The sequence below is a fragment of the Orcinus orca genome, chromosome 13, assembly GCF_937001465.1.
Source record: "Orcinus orca chromosome 13, mOrcOrc1.1, whole genome shotgun sequence".
Classification (NCBI taxonomy): domain Eukaryota; kingdom Metazoa; phylum Chordata; class Mammalia; order Artiodactyla; family Delphinidae; genus Orcinus; species Orcinus orca.
The window spans coordinates 48,245,478-48,261,806 of NC_064571.1; positions in this window are offsets into that span (position 1 = coordinate 48,245,478).

Here is a 16,329-nt window from a genome sequence, read left to right on the forward strand (position 1 = left end):
AGAATAAGGGAAGAAAGAAAACACTAATTAAAGGAGGAAACATGAGCAAGGGCACAAAGATGAGAAATTGTGTGTTGAATATGATGAATAACAAATAGCTCACATTTAATGGAACGTAAAGGATGTTTAGAGATGAGATTGGAGAGGTGGATCAGATCTAGCTCTTGATCAGAGGTTTAGGTGATGGGAAACCACTGAAAGGCTTTAAGCTGGGCAGTGATACGGTCAGACATGTGTCTAAGTGGGGAGAAGTTAAACACGGGATAAAAAGCTATTTTACTTGTTCATATAAGCGATATAGAGGGCTTGTACTAGGGTAGATGTAGGAAACAAGAGAGGAAAAGCCTTATAAGTGTATAATTCCTTCTTCTCCTCTGTGACCCACAGGCTTCTAATTCTTATTTTATAACACTTAGCCGATTGCATTATAGTCAACCACATTTAACTGGAATCAAACTTGAAATCAATGAGGTGTGGGAGATGGGCAAATGGGAAAAGTCAAGAATATACCCCAATCTTCCAGCTTGGTTAAATGGAAGGATAATGATATTGAAATAGAAAATACAGAGAGATCAGTAGATTTGGACAAAGGGTAGGATTCAAGGTGAGATAATGCTTATTGATTCATTTCTAGGCATAGCGAGTTTGAGATTTTTGTGATATGTTTAGGTAGAGATGTTCCACAGGTAGTTGACTGTGAAGCTGAGTATGAATGTGAGGTGTAACTAAGATTTCTAGAATTAAGATCAAGATATTAGCAGTACCTAGGTGTTGAAACTACAGCAGATGAGAAAATACAGAAGAGTCTGGAACAAGAAGATAAGTGGTCTGAGGAGATAGCCTTGAGCAATAGCTCTAGTTAATGGTGAACACAAGGAGAGTTCATGAAAAAGATAGTCATGGTTAAGACACGGTATGGTAAGACATACGAGAAAGGTAAGCCATACACAGTTAAGACCCAGTATGGTAGGATATACGATAGAATCAGAAGAGTTTGGTATTGAGGACCCAATGCAATAGAAAATTTTAATATTGAAGAGTAACAAATGGTGTCAATTCAATAGAATTCTAATGATGACATTTTTTTTTTTAAAAGTGCCCTGGATAGGGCAGGTTAGGAGCCACTGGTGGCCTTCCCAAAACCAGTTTCAGTAGAGAGTGGAGGCAAGGGCTAGGTTGCCATGGTAAGGGCGAGAATCTCTTGGAGATTCTCACTGCACTCTAGGACATCAAAGCCTCAAGATGTACTGCAGCAAAAATCCTGCTTATATATATTAATTTATTTTTAGTCTAGCCCTTCATGCTTCCTAATTCACAAATTTTTTTCAAGTAACATGAATTAATGTAAAAATGCCATCTGTGTTCATTAGAACACACTTTAAGAAAGATAGATTTAGAAGCTATACATATTTAACTATATCTAAACTTAAAATGATGTATTGAAAGAAATAATGTGAAAGGGAGATGGATGGAAGTTTTGTAATGAGGAATAAATCATTTCAAAAAATTCTGAAGGACCTATTTTTAAATCTCCTTAATTTTTATGAGAATACTGATGTGCCCTGACATTTAGCTTGGCTGCATGTAGAAAACATATGCTAAAAGAAGAATAAAACAATATTGCTTTGGGGAAGTTTTAGATTTGCTTATCTAAATTTGAACAGAAATTAAATAATGCCTTAATGTTCTGTGAGGGAGGCCAGTGAAAATGCCGATGTAAAAGGAGCAAGAAACTTCATCTATCATTCATACCCACCTGCAGTGTGTCAGAAACAGCTATTTTCTTTCCTACAAAATGTCTTACTGGATTGGAAAACATGGTACTGTCAAGTAGCCAGGCACCTGTGTATTTAGTCCATTACGGTGGTATTGTGGGACCTCTCATGCCAAGGTGGCTGGCTCAGAGGCACTTCTTAACATTATAATACATTAACATACAGAACAAGTTACTGGCTGTTTTTTGCAACTTCTCTCTATTGTTTTCATTTATGAGTGTTTTCATATGTGTGTTTGTATGTGGGAAAGATGAAGTCATTTTTGTTTTTCTTTTTCAGGAGCACGATAATTTGCTTAGGAGTAAACGTGAAAATATAACAGAGACCAGAGCAAAATCACTCATAACAGAAATGCCTATGTCACAATGAATTCATCATCAAATGAGGTATTTTTAAAATATATACACATTACGAATTCTCCCTATGTAATAGGAAGAACAAATCTGACTCCTTATTAGATCTGTTCCTTTTACTTAAAACTTTCTGTTTCATTGCCCGTGCTTAGTCATGCTGGCTCTGTACCTTTTGTAAAAGAATGTTGCCTACAGCCCGAAATATACAGGATAGCCCATTCTCAGGGTTCTGACCTTTAGGAGCCCATTCATATAGAGATAAAAAGTTGCAGAATAGAGAATAACATTTGTTTTGTTGGAGGTTTACAGGAACATCATGACCTGACCCTGACCGACATGGACAGAAACAAAGGATTTCCACGCCAAGAAGTTTGTAAAAACTAACCACACCCCTCCCTCAGCTCTCTTTTGAAAATGCCTTGCTGAAACCCTTAGGAGGGATCAGGGTTCTTTTTGGACATGAGCCACCCGTCTCCTTGCATTGCCCTGCAATAAACCTTTCTCTGCTCCAAACTCCTGGTTTTGGTATTGTTTGCCCACACTGTGAGTCGGGACATAAACTTGCATTCAGTAACACCTACATTACCACTGCCCATTTTATATCAAGAAATCTTGAATTTAAATCATTTGCTGTCAGTATCTCCTGAATGAAACTGAAGAACCTGTGAGCAAAGTCTGAGCAGGTCTTCTCACTCAAATGCATGTTCTGTTCTCTGGGCACTGGTTGAACCCTTCCTCCTCACTGGCTCACAATTAAGACCAGAAAACACAATTAAAATATTAGGTAATCAGTGTGGCACAACATCACTGGAGTGGAAAGAAAAATTAGACTTTTAACAATTATGGAAAATCTCCCTTACATTAATTTCTTTTTGTAACACTACTATATAGTCTCTCCATAGAAAGCAAGAGTGAGAAGCAACTGAAAATTAATTATATACATCTACAAACATCTACTGATCACTTGATCTATGCACATCACTTACAAGGTGCTACTGGGGATAAAGGAACAATGTAATGATCCTATCCATCAAGAACTGGAAACTAAATCAAGGCATGAAGGCACAGAGTGCATCTTGGAGTCAACTCAAAAATGCATTTTCGGGCTTCCCTGGTGGCGCAGTGGGTGAGAGTCCGCCTGCCAATGCAGGGGACACTGGTTCGTGTCCCGGTCCGGGAAGATCCCACACGTCGCGGAGCGGCTAGGCCCGTGAGCCATGGCCACTGAGCCTGCGCGTCCAGAGCCTGTGCTCCGCAACGGGAGAGGCCACAACAGTGAGAGGCCCGCGTACCGCAAAAAAACAACAACAACAACAAAGAAATGCATTTTCTCTGAAGCTCCATATATGTCAAATATGACTCAGAAATATTTAAGCTCTCACAATAGCTAGCATATAATACTATATACAATAGCTAGCTAATATAATAATAACCAACATCAAAATTTTCTAAGTCAATGATACCATTCAATCACAATGAGATAAAGGGCATGGGCAAAACAAACAAAAATGCATTTACCTTAATGAAAAAGAAAAAAAAAATCTTTGTTATTTTCCTAGTGGAAATAGCAATGGAAATGACAATGGTGATAAAAATGTTGTCATTTCTTAAGCACTTATTATCTGCCAGGCAGGAGACTTAGTGCTTTACAAACCTTAATTCATTTTAGCCTGCAAAGAACTATTTAAGACAGAAAAAGCATCATTTTACTAACAAGGAAAGCAAAGGTAACAAATATTAAGCAACTGGTCCAATGTCACACATTTGAGAAATAGGAAATCTTGGGCCCAAACCTACATTCTTAAATACTACACAACACAATACATACCTATATATGCCACTCTACACTTAAAAAAAGTCCAAATAATAACATATTTACACAGATTCCCAAACTGTCTCTGTCAACTGAATTCTAAGTGAGATATCATCCTATTGACCATCAGTCATCTTCATCAGTAATATGGATCAAATTGTGTTGCAACACTGCACTTCCCAAAGGCAGGCAAACCAATATATCCTACCGCACGAGCTCTTTTTAAAACACAATGTTGACTCTCTTCCACTGAGGAGTGTAGCCTGTATTTCCCCTCTTTGAATATGGCCAGGTCTGTAACTATGGCACAACTGACGCTATGTTACTTCCAAGGCTAACTGATAAAAGGTTATTTAGCTTCCATCTGGTTCTCATGAGATTCTCACTCTTGGAACCCAGTCGCCATGCTGTGGAGAAGTCAAGAGGCCACATGGAAAGGCCATGTGCAGGTGGCTAGGCTACTGTGCCAGCTGGGGTGACATCAAGCATCAGACAAAGGAAGGAACAAGTCTCTAGGTGAGTCCATTTTGCAGCATCTGAGCTGCTCCCAGTTATGTCTTGTGGAGCTGAGACAAGCTATGCCCACTGAGCCCTGTTCAAATTTCAAGTCTCTGAACAAAATAAATGTCATTGTTTTAAGCAACTAAATTTTGGGTTAGTATGTTACACAGCAATATATAGCCATAACATCTAACTTCACAGTATTGTTTGTTCTAAAAAAGATAACACATACAAAAGTATATTGTGAACAGCTAAAAAAATATATATGATTATTATTGCTTTTGTTTTTGTTGTTAAAACTCTTACTACTAAAAATATGGTCCACTGACCAGCAGCATCAGTGTCACCTAGGAGAATGCAGAATCTGAGGCTCCACCTTAGATCTACTGAATCAGAATCTGCACTTTAACAGGATCCCCAAGACATTCCTATACATATTAAAGTTTGAGAAGCAATAGTATATACCATGGAATAGGTCCATGATTATCTACGGTATGTCCGTGATCAACCTTATGTATTGGTTAGCCTAAGGGAGTAGATACCCTGTGGACAGACACTAGCTCCTAATCTTCTATAGATAGAAATGTTAAGCCAGTAAGAAATCCTCTGCATTTTCATGGGGAAATTCATGAGAAATAAAAATGTTCAAAAGCCCTATCTCTTTCAAGATGAGCAGAAGGATGACAGAGGCGACCCAGCATGATCTGACAGATGGTATATGTCAGATGGATGAGTGGAAAAGAAGAAAAAGAGCCTTTCAAAGTACCTGATTGTAGTTTTAGCTAAAAGCTACCTTTAAACCACTTTTCCAGAGTCCAGTATCTTCTAAATGTTTTGGATAAAGAGCTCACTATTCTAGAATTTTGCAGGTATTTGGCTAGCTGGATTGCCAGTTACCTGCATGGGTAAAAGTGAGCATCCTGCCTGTGCTTTTACCTAATTAAAATAGCTGATTTGAGAAATAAATATAAGCCATTAATATGACACTGTGAGATTAGAACCTCTTCAAGTTTGATTTAACCTGGTGTGTCAACTCCAAAATTTTCAATCAGATCTTAATTTCTAACTCTGTTTGGCCCTTACCCTAAATCTAAATATTAGTTTATATATTTTTACTTGGAAAAAAAAGAATGTATAAGGATTTTATCACTGCTTAGATAATCTAAGCGTTAAAGAGATAACGGAAAAATAACCAGGACTCTTAAAAGCTGCAAATGTTTTTGAAAATGGGAGAAAAGAAAAAACCATACAGCCTTCTTAAAATGGATTTTAAAATACCACATCATCTTTAACCATCACCATCATAATAATAAAGTTCATAATTATTGGGTGTTTTGCCGCTTTCTTGTTGGCCTTTTCAATAGCCCTGTGAGATTAGCAGGCTCTATTTTTTCTATCTTAACATTTAAGGAAGGTGAAACAAAGAGCAGAAGAGATCAATACAGGTAACATCACCAGTCAGCTGTCTAATGGTTGAGGAAAAACTATGTTCATATTTCCTAATTCATTATGGGAATATTATCCTATGGAAAGTAGAAGAGGGGCCTTAATTTCAGGTATAAGTTATAGCTAAAAGTCACACAGTCTGGAACATAATCACAGTCTCCACATGGTGCTGTCCATTTCCAATAGGACTTTCTGTGACAACAGAAATGCCCCTTTTGAAATTTTTTAAATTGAAGTAAAGTGGATTTACAATATTAGTTTCAGGTATACAACATAGTGATTCAATATTTTTATAGATTATACTCCATTTAAGTTTATTATAAATATTGACTATATTTCTTGTACTGTACAACATATCCTTGTAGCTTATTTATTTTATATATAGTAGTTTGTACCTCTTAATTCCCTGCCCCTGCTTCGTCCATCCCTCCTTCCCTCTCGCCTTTGGCAACCACTAGTTTGTTCTCTATATCTGTCAAAAAGTGTACAAATAACAAATGTTGGTGAGGATGTGGAGATGAACACTTGTACACTGTTGATGGGAATATAAATTGGTACAGTCATCATGGAAAACAGTATGGAGATTCCTTAAAAAACTAAAACTAGAACTACCTTATGATCCATGTGGTATGTATCTGAGGAAAATGAAAACACTAATTTAAAAAGATACACGCACCCCAATGTTCATAGCATCATTATTTACAATAGCCAAGATATGGAAGCAACCTAAGTGTCCATCAACAGATTGAGAAGAGGTGGTGTGTGTGTGTGTGTGTGTGTCTGTATACGCACACACACAATGGAATACTACTCAGCCGTAATAAGGTGAAATTTTGCCATTCAAATACGTGGATGAACCTAGAGATTATTATGCTTAGTGAAATAAGTCAGACAGAGAAAGACAAATACAGTATATTATCACTTATATGTGGAATCTAAAAAATAAAACAAATGAATATAACAAAACAGAAATGACAAGAATGATCTTTATCAGCACTGTTCAACATGGTAACCACTATCAACATGTGGCTACCGAGTACTCGAAATGTGGCTATTGTGACTAAGAAACTGAATTTGGGGGTTTATTCTATTTTAATTAACTTAAGTTAAATTTGACACTCTCTGAAGAATAGAAGCATGAAGGGCTGAGAGCCAGGCTTTAGAAAACCCATCCTCCAACTATGACTTCTAGGCATCTTCACGTATAAAGCACCCTGTTCTCACCTGCAAAGATGCTAGGATAAAAATAAGGAAAGTAGTGGAGTGGCTAGAGGACAATGAGCTGAGTTCGAGGAACCAGATTAGAGTCCTGAAACCTGCTACCTCATATGAAAAATAAGGGAATTGGAGTACATAAGTTCTAAAGCATTTTCCAGTTATAAAATTATGTGATTTTTAGCAAGATCTTGATTGGTTTCTCCCTGTCCCCTTTCTTTCCCTTATCTTCACTGTTTTTAACATCATCTTGAGATTCTTTCTAACCTCACCAAATTCAAAACCACCCTTTCTAATTGGCAATTTCATGTTGCCCTCTCATAAGCCAATTAAGAATAATTTTCCTGTGGTTATCATTTCCCACTTTAAAAGAGCCAGGTAGTGTACTCATCCAGCTTCTGAGATATGGTGAAAGCAATTAATTCAAAGCATGACTTTGTTCTTCCTATTCTCTTGTCCTTTCAGAGTCATGAATCACAGGTATTTGGACTTGGTATTTATACTTGCTTTGCCTTAGGATGTTCCAATCTTTTTTTTCCAATGGTCTCTTCCACAGCTACTCTAAGAAATATGCTCTATGCCCTAGGCAGCTCTCTTTTTTCTTACTTCACATTAAATGCAAAAGGGAAATAGTGATATAAAAATCCTCCATTTCCTGATAACTTCTCTTTAATTCTCTACTCTTTAATTTTATTAGGGCTACTTTTCTTTCATGTACAGTTCAAATACATTTCCTTAGTAATAATCTGGTCTGAATGACATATATTTCTTTTCACATCCCTAATTATCCTTTTAACTTGTTTTTGTTCACTCTCAATCCATCTCTTTTCCTATCAGCCTTCTTAGACTAAAAATAGTTACTAGTCAATTTCAATCACATCATTTTACTTTCCCATGCTCTTCTGCTAACATTCAGATTGAACCCAATTTAAGAAAATTTGCATCTCTTCCATTTGAAGAAATGTGCCTAAAGGTTTAAAGTAATTTTGAAGATGTTTCACTTTTTGAAAACAGATTTCCTACAAAGTATCACATTCTATAAAACATATTTAGGGCATTAATTTTCTGAAAGTCAATATCAGTATGTTTCCTACCATTCTTATTTTTTAGAATATTGGTATTTAAAAGCAGGAAATAGATTTTTTAAAAACATCCAAGATTTCCCTCTTATGCTCCTGATGGTTAAGGGACAATATTACTGAACCAAACTTGGGTCAGGCCCGCTGTGTAGCAAAGCCAATTTACTGACACTGGGTTGTGGTGAGGGAAAGTATGGCGTTTATTTGTGGGGCACCAAGCAAGGAGTATGGGCAGCCTATGCTCAAAAAACCAAGCCCCCCAGTGCCTTTCAAGGAAGGGATTTTTAAGGCAACATTTGGGGGTGAGGGCTGCAGGGTGCATGACTTTCTTCTGATTGATTGGTAGTGAGATATCAGTGTGGTTTTCAGGAATCTTAATCATCAGCTCTCTGGTTCCAACCAGTCTGGGGTCTAGTGCTAGTGCTCAGCATGTAGTCATCATCCTCCATCTGGGTGGGTGGGGTGGGGGTCTTAGTTCTCACAGAACAACTCAAAGATATGTGTCAGATTGTTATGTATATCCCTCAAGGAGGAACTAGGACTCTGTTTTATTGCTGAACTGTTGTCATTGCTTTTCTTGTTGAACTGCTTATCCTTTGTTTCTGAATTCCCTCATTTCCCATAATTAGTAGCAGCTTGTGCCTGCTCTTTGGAACTTGGGGAAGGTCTAGAAAACTAAAACATTTTTCCACAAACAAGAAACAGGGGACATGAAGGGCCACACAGGGTCCTGCTCGGTTTCAGCCCCCCCTTTTCTTTGATATTCCTCAATCCTGAATTGAGGTAGGACAAGAAACAGAATAAAGTTTTGGATAGAGAGTTTAATCATAAACTTAGCAGGAGAACTTGGTTTTAGGGGGACTCTGTTTCAACTGTATAAAGAGCATCTAAATTTAACCCATAGAGTTTCAAAAGATTCAAATTGGCCTTAATACATACCCAGTCTGGAAGAATTTGGGGAGAAACAGATGAGTTTCAGAGATTTCCTGATCAACCTAGGCCTAGAAAGAATTTTCAGGAAAAATCCAAACTAATTTAGATCCCCAAGAATCTTATACCCAACCTAGGGCTGACCGAGGAAAACATTATCTCTATGGAATCAAACTGTTATGGAACAGCTGACTGAAATCGCATACCTTGGCCAGGCATGATGATAACCACTTGCATGAGATGTCTCGCAACAACAGGTGCTGATAAGGAAACTAATCAGGAGAATTAGGCAGGGGCCAAAAAAGGGAGGAGACATCAGTCCATAATATATCCTACCAACCTCCCAAAATCCTTCTCGATGAAATCCATCTTGGCTGAGAGAGGCACACGCCACCAGGAAGGACCCTGAGTCAGACCCAATATGGGCCAAGCAAAATGATTGGCCACAGACAACCCAGAACCTAACCCCATTACCATAAAACCTGAGACTGCGAGCAACGTGGCAGAGCAGTTCTCCTGGGTTCCCTTTCTCTGCTGCTCTCCACCCAGACGCCCCTTCTCAATAAAGCCTTTGCTTTGTCAGCACGTGTGTCTCCTTGGACAATTCATTTCTCTATGTTAGACAAGAGCCCACGCTTGGACACTGGAAGGGGTCCCCTTCCTGAAACAAAACTGGTTATAGAGAGAGTAGGACAGTGGGAACAACTTTGCCCCAGTCTCCTGCTCTCTCAATATGTCTCACTCTAGCTTCTCTTTCTCTTTATGAGAAGTTCAGTCCAAAGTGCTAGGAAGCTCAGAATTCCTATGAATAATACTTCAAGTTTGAATAATCAATAGTTATGTTTCTATGCCCTCCCATCTCAGCCTCACAAGAATTCTAGCTTTCAGTAATTTTCTTCGTTCTCATTTATCAAGTTTTCTCTCATGCTTTCTGAATAATTAAGAAACCCGTGTGACATTGTATGCCCTGAGAGTTCATCACAAAAATATTTCCTTTTGGGCAACTGACTCTTACAGTATTAGAATATGAAAAACCTACCTGTAGTGAGGGCAGCTATTTTTATTGTTTTCCCTCTGAACCAGCTCTGCTTTGTCAGCCAAAACATTTTTATCCTTTTCATTCTGCCCTTTCAATATTCTGTTTCTCTAATGGTATCACCTGTATCTTCTCCATCCTCCAGGCACAGCCTGAGGGAGCAGCTGGCCTTTCCTGCTGCATTTGGCCTAAAGAAACTGTCTGCCACCATCTCACTGAACAAAAGGATTCTGAATCCACATTCCAGATGTGGCTGCCCAACTCCTTTTAGAGTTCCTCTGAACCATTCTCCCCAGGCCTCATCGACCTGTTTCATCAGTCACCTCCCAGGGGCCAAGCTTCATTCATCATCCATTATTCCCCAAACTCTCAGCATGTCCTGCTTCTGATGTCCCCTGATGGGAGCCATTCCCCTATGCTATCTCACTTCACTCCTGAACCTTTTATCTGGATCTCCAGAACTCATGTTCTCTGATTAATGGATCTTAGTATATTTTCAAGATTTTTCCTGAATTTATTGTTTATCATCAACCCTCGACACTGTAGGAGTTCAGAACAAGCTTCCCCCAAATGTTTCACTTTTTCATGAGGATTATTTTGAGCTAAAGGTAATCAAGACCCTGAAGGTTCAAGAGAAACTACTGCCCCTCCCTTAACTACCTAGAAGAATTTAAATTGGGGATTTTTTTTCACAGAAAAGAGTTATTACCAGAGATAAATTTTATCTAAATGGCCCCATCTATATGGTAGGGCAAACATCTAACAGCTACCCTTCTTGTTTTGTGAATGACCCTCCTGTCCTTGGAAGTCCTTGTCCCCTATCCCATTTCTCAGCTCTGGATGGAATACAGGCCTCATTTTACCTTTCTGTCTTTGAACCTCTCATGCATGTGGGATCTCTGATGTTCACACATATGTGGGGTTCCCGTACATATGAAATTAAGTTTTATTTTCTCCTGTTACTCTGTCTCATGTTAATTTAACTCTTAGGTTCTGAGAAAGCCTGAAATTAAATAAAAACAGTTTTCTTTTATTCATCCCTTCAAATGTATTTAACCTCAGAACACCTCCTCCTTTTTTTTTTTTTTTTTAATATAAGTCTTATTACATTTTCCTGAAATCTCCGTTGCTGAGAACTCAATTTGGGAAACCCTGATCTTGAGTTTTAAAAAAAACAAATAAAATCCCAAGAAAGGTGAAATGACTACAGGAATAGTATGATGATGAATGCAGACAGATAAATTAGAATGCCGGTCTCCTGGTACTTAGGATGCTAAAATTTGACCCATAATAAAGGAACTGTAAAAGGATTTGTAAGAGTTCTTTTTAAAATAGTCAAAGCTGCACAAATGCTATTTCATATCATCTTCCAAGAAAGAAATCATTGAACGCTACTTGCTTCCTTTTTCTGGTTTCAAGTAAGTCTTTCTGTCTTTTATCTTAGAATTGGCTAGTTTTCAGTCATCTTAGGTAATATACTATATTATATATTAACATGTATTATATATAGAGATAAAATAAAAATTCATATTCTAAGGTAAGTCAAGGACAATTTAAACATAAAAAATTTTCTCTGTGTTTTGGCCTCCTCTTTCCCCTCTACTGTGCATTGTGTATCTGCATTATGCATCAGCCAGACCTCCCCATTGGCAGAAATACCTGCTCAACCATAAAGATCAGCAATCTCCTAGCACCAACAGGACAACTCCTTAAAACATAACCATCCTTCTTGATCTTGTAAGGGGCCACAATGACCCACCACTTTGTACTTACAGATCTGGATTGTACATACTATGTCATTTAATATACAGCCCTCTGTCTCAAAAACCTATATAACTGTGCTTTGACCTCTAATGGGCAGAACAGTTCTTGGAGCTTTCTGAGAGGCTGTTCTCAGGTTATAATCCTCAATTTGGCTCAAATAAAATTTTCCTTTTTTTTTTTTTAAGATCAACTAATTTACTTTATGTTGACAATAGTAAATGGACAAATATTATATATATGTATAAATATACATATATGCACACAGACTAAATGCAAATATTAAGTGAGGTTTGACAAATGTATACACCTGTGAGTATAACCCACATTCTTATCAGAATATAGAACATATTAATCACTTACAGCACTTCCCAGTCAATTCCTCCAACCCCAGGGAAGCAACAAGTTTTCTGATTTCGATTTTCTTTACTACAGATTAGTTTTAACTCTTCTAGAACTTCACATGGATGGAATCACATAGTATATGCTCTTATGTTCAGCTTCTCTCAATCAGTATAGCATTATAAAATTAATCCATATTGTTGTGATACAAGTACTTTATTCCATTTTATTGCTGAGCAGTATTCTATTGTATAAATATACCACAATTTGTCTATTCTGGTGTTGTCTTTTGGATTTTCCTGGTGTGAAATACCACGATCTTTAGCTGGCAAGCTGGAGGCCCAGTAGAGCAATGTTATACTTCCAGTCTGAGTCTGAAGGCCTAAGACGTAGGAGAGCCTATGGTGTAAGTTCCAGTCCAAGTCCGAGTCTCAAGGCAGGAGAAGACTGATGTCCCAGCTCAAAGACAGGCAAAAAGAGAGAATTCTCTCTTACTTAGCCTTTTGTTCCATTCAGGCCTTCCGTGGATTGTATGAGGGCCACCTACGTTAGGGAGGGCAATCTCTTTACTCAGTCTACTTATTCAAATGTTCTTCTCATCCAAAAACAGCTTTATAGACATGCCCAGAATAATGTTATATCTGGGCACCCCATGGCCCGGTCAAGTTGACATGTAAAATAAACCATCATGCCTAATTTGGGGATATGATGAATAAAAATTCTTGTGTAAGCGTTTTTGTGGATATATGCTTTCATTTCTCTCTATTAAATTCTAACAGTGGAACTTCTGGGTTGCCTTTTTATTTTTAACTATTTTAGTGGATATATACTGTTACTTATTGTGATTTTCATTTGCATTTCATTAAATTTTATTTCCCTGATGACAAATACTGCTGAGCACTTTTTCATATGCAAATTGGCCATTCAAATATGTTTCTTTGTGAAGTATTTCTTTCAACCTTTACTTATTTTTCACTGGACTATTCTTTTTTTTGTTGTTGTTAAGTTTCAGGAATTCTTTTTATACAGTCTGTATACAATACCTTTTGACAGATATATGTTTTGAAAATGTATTCTCCTAGTATGTTGTCTTGCCTGTTCATTTTTTAAATGATGTCCTTTTGATGGACATACATTTCTAATTTTGATGAATTCTAATTTTCAGTTTTTCTTCTGTGGTTACTGCTTTCTGAATCCTGCTTAAAATCTTTCCCAACTAGGGCTTCCCTGGTGGCGCAGTGGTTGAGAGTGTGCCTGCTATGCAGGGGACACAGGTTCGAGCCCTGGTCTGGGAGGATCCCACATGCCGCGGAGCAACTAGGCCCGTGAGCCACAACTACTGAGCCTGCGCGTCTGGAGCCTGTGCTCCACAACAAGAGAGGCCGCGATAGTGAGAGGCCCACGCACCGCGATGAAGAGTGGCCCCCGCTTGCCACAACTAGAGAAAGCCCTCGCACAGAAACGAAGACCCAACACAGCAAAATAAATTAATTAATTAATAAAAAAATTAAAACTCCTACCCCCAACATCTTAAAAAAAAAAAAATCTTTCCCAACTAAAGGGAAATTTGACTAGACGAAAAAAACCTAAGACCTCACTATATATTTCTGAGGTAGATTCACTTTACATGAAATCACTCAAAGGTTGAAAATAAACGGATGAAAAGTTTACCTCATGCAAAGATTAGTCATAAGAAAGTCAAGGTGACTATATTTACATCAAGTGAATAATCTTCAAGATATGGAGTATTACCAGAAATAAAGAGGGATATTTTATAATATTAAAAGGAACAATAAATATGTCAGGAAAGCATAAAAAGAATAAATGTTTTCATGTACCTAGTAACAGAGCCTCAAAATACATGAAACAAAAACAGTAAAAAAGAGAAATAAATAAATCCATAAGTACAGATGAGTATTTTCACATCTTCATCTTTATCACATAATCGATAGGATAACTAGACAAAAGCTCAAGTATAGAAGATACGAACACTTGGTAGTGTGTTAGATCACCCTGGCCTAATTGACATCTATATACCACAATATCCTGAAAAGCAGAATATAGATTCTTTTCAAAACCACATGGAGCACTGACCAAGATATATCACATTCTGACCATAAAACAAGTCTCAATAAGTTCCACAATGTTGGAGTAATACACAGTGTGTCCCCTAACCATGAAATAAATGTAAGATATCTAGAAAAGCCCCACATATTTAAAAAATAAACAATACCTTTCAAAAAGGAAATCAAGAATGAGATTAGAGAATATTTCAAACTGGATAATAAGTACCTAATATATCAAAATTTGTGAGAGCATGTATAGCAGCACTTATAGAAATGTTTATATTTTCTCTAGTACCTTCAAAGTAGTTGTTTCTAAATATTTTCCCCAGAGTTTATAATTTTTATGTAGGGGAAGATAAATTCAATATGAGCTAGTCTGCTATTATTACAAGTAGAATTATTACTTTTTAATAAACTGAGTATTTGTGGTTAAAAATGGAACTTTCCATACTTTTACATTTTTGAAGAAGTTGATAATTATATTTCTTATCTCCTAACTTTACATGTATAATGTATGATAGTGAGTAGTACAATAAACACCACCAGCATAACCAGTGAACCCAACTACTGTATTCTTCTCTATCAGTGAGGCTAGAATGTCCTAGAGGACTCATACTCGCTATTGCTATTGATTCAGCAAATTGTTCTATTCCAAAGGGCAGTGAATCTTCAGAGCTACACTGTCATCAGGTTTTATTTTCATGAAGCTTTCTTTTTACTATCAGATGATTTAGCCACAATAGATATGTGACTGAGTCTTTGGAATGTAAATACATTGCAAGTTTCCTTTAAAAGATCCCAATTGTCCTTTAAAAGATCCCAATTGTCCAGCTGTTTATCCCTTTTCATTAAACATCTTCTTGGTTTCCTTTATTTAATAAGATACACTACTGAATTTTTTATTTATATCATGACTCTGAAAACTGATTAACAAGATGGATCAAATTTTCCAGAGGCTCTGGAGGAAAAACTGCTGTGTTAATAACTTGTGGTAAAGTTGTGGCTTCATATGCTGGACATGGTTGTTTCTGACACTTCCCTGCATTGGTTTCTTTTACTTTATTATTTAGCTCTGGAAACTTACATTCTTGTTGCCTCATTTTATGAATTGTTGATATCTGGCCATGTGGACTAGAAAACTATCTTCTATCACAAGAGTTTATTAGCTGCTTCCCTATATATCCTTCTGCCCCCGTACATCAAATTATTCTCTACCACATTGTAATGTAGAGCCACACCAGTACTTACTTGGATACTGTCTTATTTTGCCAGGGCTCCATAACAAAATACCACAGACTTGGTGGCTTAAACAACAGAAATTTATTTTCGCACAGTTCCAAAAGCCAGAAATCCAAGATCAAGGTGTTGGCAGGTTTGGTTTCTTCTGAGGCCTCACTCCTTGGCTCAGAGATGGTCACTTTCTTGCTGTGTCTTTACATGACATTTGTCTTGCACATGAATCCCTAGTGTCTTTTGGTGTCCAAATTTCCTCTTCTTATAAAGACATCAGTCAGACTGTATTAGGGCCCACCCTAAGGGTCTCATTTTACCTTGATCTCCTTTAAACTTGATAACTTGATCTCCAAATATAGTCTCATTCTGAGATACTGGCTCTTAAGTCTTCAACATATGAATTCGGGGGTGGGACACAATTCAGCCCATAACAGATACCATCTAACCCAACCAAAATATCAAGTCCCTCTTTTTTAGCCTTATTTCTCAGAGTAACCTTGTGTCAAGTCAAGAATGAGGAAACTTGTGTGGGGAGGGGGCACAGCCAGAAAGCAGAAAATAGCAGCAGACCTTAATTATGATTGCACGTAAGAATCACATTTATCTTGTATTTACTTTTTTGTTTAGTAGAAGAAGAGGATAGATGTCCAGGTCTCCATTTTTCAGAAGGCTAAGAGCTACTGTGTTCTTTTTGATCCTATGTCTTTATCATCTTTTTTTTGTGGCCCAGAATTTGAGTCCCATTCTTACATTTGTGGAATTCCTCACCATGTGAATCT